The sequence below is a fragment of the Morone saxatilis genome, unplaced genomic scaffold (genome assembly GCF_004916995.1).
Source record: "Morone saxatilis isolate NCDOM2014 unplaced genomic scaffold, NCSU_SB_2.0 Contig21, whole genome shotgun sequence".
Taxonomy (NCBI): Eukaryota; Metazoa; Chordata; class Actinopteri; family Moronidae; genus Morone; species Morone saxatilis.
This window is the reverse complement of record NW_023339774.1, coordinates 22,910,738-22,915,611: the sequence shown is the minus strand read 5'-3', so window position 1 is coordinate 22,915,611 and position 4,874 is coordinate 22,910,738.

The window sequence follows — 4,874 nt, the reverse complement described above, 5'->3', positions numbered from 1 at the left end:
TGGTATCTCCGTATCCAGGAGTATCGATGATGGTCAGAGAGTAGGGCAGAGTTTTATCTTCAAAACCAAAGATCTCATAAACGATCACATCTGATGTCTGACTCTCTGACTGACTTCTCTTCTCCTCCTCTACGATCTGAAACCAGACATTGTCCTCCCACTTCACTCCCATGGTGTAGTTGACCAGAGTGATTGACGCAGGAGTAGATTTTCCTGTTCCTGTTTCACCAACAAGTAAAATGGTTCTGTTTGTCTTGTTCAGATTTTTTTCACCAAGAGTCATTCTTGTTAGAGTTTCAATATTCTCTTCGTCTGGTTTCAGCTGGTAGACAGCGGGAGATCCTGGTTGAATCAGATCACTTTTAGAGATGATGTTATCATATTTGTATGAGGTGTTCCTGTAAAAAAAAGTCAGACATTAATTCAATCAGTACTGAACAATAAATTAATAAAAGTAAAGTACTCTATGTTGTCTTTTAGACATTGCATATTGCTTAAAATATTTTGCACACCATTGTACTGCACATTGCATATAGTGTATATATTTTTCATTTATAATTTTATATTTTATATTATATTTTGTAATATTCTTATCTTTGCACTTTATTCCCAAATGCTGCTGTGTGTATTTTGAATTTCTTCTACGGGGGATTAATAAAGTCATTCCAATCAGCATCATTACATAGCCTTCCCAAATATTCTGGTTTTCCCCCTGACCCCTCCTCCTTCCAAGATGAATCCCATGCACTTGAGCTCCAAGCCGTGCAAGTTGTTTTTAATTCATGATTATGGATGGGAATCAAGAACCGGTTCCAGTTGAGGACCAGTTCCAAATTTTCCAATCCATCAGAATGGTATGCCTCTTAGCTTTTAATTAAGGGCAGATTGAACTCTGATCAAATAAGATGAAGATATTCATCCAAGAGAGCTATCAAAAAAATGTATCAGAACACATGTGAAAGAGACAAGATCCAAAAAGATATTACTGAGGATTCTAGACCCTCTCCAAGCAAAAGACCGCATCATGATACTGATGGGACTGAGCCAACAACTAGAGGGAAATTGCTCTACTGTAGCAACCGGAGCACACCAGAGGGAAGACTTTCACTAAAATAAGATTTTCAGGGGTTACATATATTACAGTATTTTTACAGTGCCGTATTAGTACTTTTATGCAGGTATAGGATCTGAATACTACCATCACTGGGGATAATACCTGACCAGGTGAACATTACATAAAGTAATTGTAAACCATCCTCCAGTTTTTCAGGTGGCCATCAACATCATAATTTATTACACAGAAGGTACATAAAGTCAGTTACTTACCTTGCCATTGTAACAGTTTCACAGGAACTTGAGGATGGAGCAGTTTATTAGTTCTCTGGATGAAAGAAAAACAAGTCAGTAACCTGCACATCTTGTCAACTGTAATGTAGTTATTAGAGGATATTATTATAAACTGTACCACAAGTGAAATGATTACACTGCCCTTCAGTATGTGCCCTCCCTTACACAGATCCTATAATCAAATAAAAAGTGGGTAAGTGGGTATGGCTCTGTCCTATGCTAGCTCAGAAGTGATCAGTTTAATTTAATTTAATTAAAAAGCACTGTTATTTACCATCCCTATAAATGGGAACAACTGTCTGTCCCTGCCTGATTAACTGACTGATGAAGTTACAGTTGGTTGGCTGAGTGCTGGGAGTTTCCTAATCAGCTGTTGTAAATAAGCGCAAACGGTCCTCAAGTATGTCCTCAGGAGCTTATTAAAAATTCACTGTGTAACATTAAGGAGGATCTATTGTCAAAAATGGAATATAATATTCATAGATATGTTTTCATTGTTGTATAATCAGCTGAAAATAAGAAACTTTGTGTGTTTGTTACCTTAGAATGAGACGTTTTTATGTACAGAGGGAGCGGGTCCTCCTCAGCGGAGTCCGCCATGTTGAATCGCCATGTTTCTACGGTAGCCCAGAATGGACAAACCAAACACTGGCTCTAGATAGGGCCCTTTAAGTTTTTTCCAAGTGGCCACAGTAGTTTTCTTCTACACACTTGAAAGGCTGAGCTGTACTCAGTTAGTCAGTCAGTTATCTGCAACTTCACCACTAGATGCCACTAAATCCTTAGTAATCCTCAATAAGAGAAAATATTAAAACAGACTCGACTTTGTAAAAGAGGATCATGGGGGTCTACCCACCTGGAACTTTGCCAATTTACTAAGACAGAAAAGTCGTTGCTGTCCCTTTTTGCAAGACATGTTAAAATGGTGATGACAGTTAAAGTTCAACTTATTGTCAGTTAGGTACTTAGTAGAACATTTACAACTTCCCCTGGATGGTAATGACCGGAGGTCCCTAAAATCATTGCACATGTCCTTCGTCTTTGCCACATTTAACAGTGTACAAAGTCATTTACAACAGGACCATGATCATTTTCATCAGAGTGGAGGAGACTGACAAAAGCAGAGGCATCTGATGGTGCATCAGTTGTTATGCTGACTGCGCCAATCATCAGTATAAAGAATGTAGAGGAGTGGTGAAAGGAAACAACCCAGAGGAGACCCTGTGGATGATGACATCTCTTGGACAACCAACCATTCACCCTTACTCTCTTCTAATAGTGAAATTGTGGGTGTCAGACTTCAGGTGTTGTGCAAGCTGCATGTCCCATCCAAAACCCTTCAGCACAACCTTAGACCTTTGTGCCTACAATAGTCTTCATACCATCCGAGGCAGAACTTAAGTTGTTGGTCTCAAGCTCCCTCTCTATCATTTCTTCCATGCACACCTCTTTCTATACAACAACACTAACTGATTTTGTGACCAATGGCTATTTGAGTACATTTTCACAGTCTGCTCAGGGATTGTCCTTACAGTTGGAAACGTAACAGCTGACAACATTAGTGAGATCATCAACGTCAGTACAGGACTCTTTAAACATACATGTAACAGCCCCAGGATGGAATCTTCTGTCCTGTTTTTAGTCCGTTTGATGTTGGTTTTCTTCTCCTCAAAGCAGGGCAGATGGTGAGATGAGCTGGACACAGTTGAGGTCAGCCCCATACAGCGGGTGACAGAACTTTAACACCAGTTGAATTCTTGTTGTGTCTGATTGGGCATGTGACGTTGAAAGTCTCTCAGAGTCTTCAGGGAACAGTGATCAAATCACTCATCCACATGAACACCACTGATTACTGACAACCAAGTCTCATATTTATATATATTTGTATCTGGTGTCCTGACCTTGACAGTTTAAAGTATTTCATAGTTCCGTTGTGTTCTTACCTGTTGTTGCTTCAGGAAGCTCTAATGCTGAGGAGGAAGAGAGAGCACAGAGCAGTTTTATATCAGCAGAGAGGGTGGACGCTCTGTGGTCACATGATTTCACAGAAACTCTCAGTCTCAGTATAGACTGCAGTGAACTCTTGAGTACGGTACAGACTGTCTGGGCTGTATGAATGAATGCTACTTAGTTTTTATCAATTGAACTTTATTGTGTCAATAAAAGCTTATCTTAAAGAACTCCTCTCCCTTCATCACATGTTTTATTGATGTCAGACTGTTTGAAATCATGTGACAACAAAAGCTCAAAAAGCACCTTTGAACCGCGAGGTAATTCCAAGTTCTGAGAGACAAAAAGGGTTAAAGAGTGTGTTAGACCCTAACGGGGTGTTAATTATCTATAGCAATATAGTTAGTGTGCATTCCTCTAGCTTAGTTGTTATGTGTGGTAAGAGAAATCATCACAATGCAGTCTGACATTATAACATTTAGACTACATTCAGATAAATATGCAATGTCTGGTTAGACTTTCAAAATAAAGTTTGAGTGGTTAACTATGTGAAATGGTTGCACTTCGATTAGGTTTGGGCACACATACTTCCTTAGGGTTAGGAAAACATTTTAAGTTATGTTACCTAACTCACACAAATTAAGTATGTTACATAAGCTAACATATGTTACATATTTAACTTCAAAGAATTCAACATTTACTTTTGGTTTCACACAGGACGTGAACAGTAGTCTCCTGGGTGGAAGTCCTGTTTGTTTGACCCATCCATCCACCTCACCACCTCCATATGTGGACTTTTTCGCTCTTTATACAACATCACCTGACTTCGATGGCGGTTGTACGGTATATGATGACTTCGGAGTGAGACTGGGTAGGCTGGGCTAATACTGAAAGCTACAGCCCCAACAGGACATGTATACATACATAGACATATAATTGTAAAACAAGGACATCAGTCAACACCAGTTGGCGTCTTTTTGAGTCTGCTTGGGCATGTGACGTATTGATGAAAGTCTCTGACAGTCGTCAGGAAACAGTGATTCAAATCTCCAAGCACTAAAACTGGATTGTCGGGAGATATGGATTGCAGTGTTTGGGGTACTTGCATATGGGCTTGGTGGTGATTAAGGTTAGTTTGTGTTGACATCATGTTATATCATTAAGTATCAAATGTGTTCAAGTATCAAAGTTAACCAAGGTTATACTCTTGAACTGAGTTATATTTTGACCTATACATCCATGCTTACACAACATGTTTTGAATAATCTGTGTTATATGCGCATATATATACAGTCAGGCCCAGAAATATTTGGACAGTGACACCATTTTCATGATTTTCATGGGCTCTGCATACCACCACATTGGATTTGAAATTAAACAAGTGAGATGCAATTGAAATGCAGACTTTCAGGTTTAATTCCACGGGTTGAACCAAAATATCCTATCTAACGTTTAGAAATTTTAACCATTTTTAAACAAAGTCTCCTCATTTTAAGGGCTCAAATATAATTAACATTACCATAAATACATTTTTCATTTTTAATATTTTGTTAAGAATCCTTTGCAGGCAATGACTG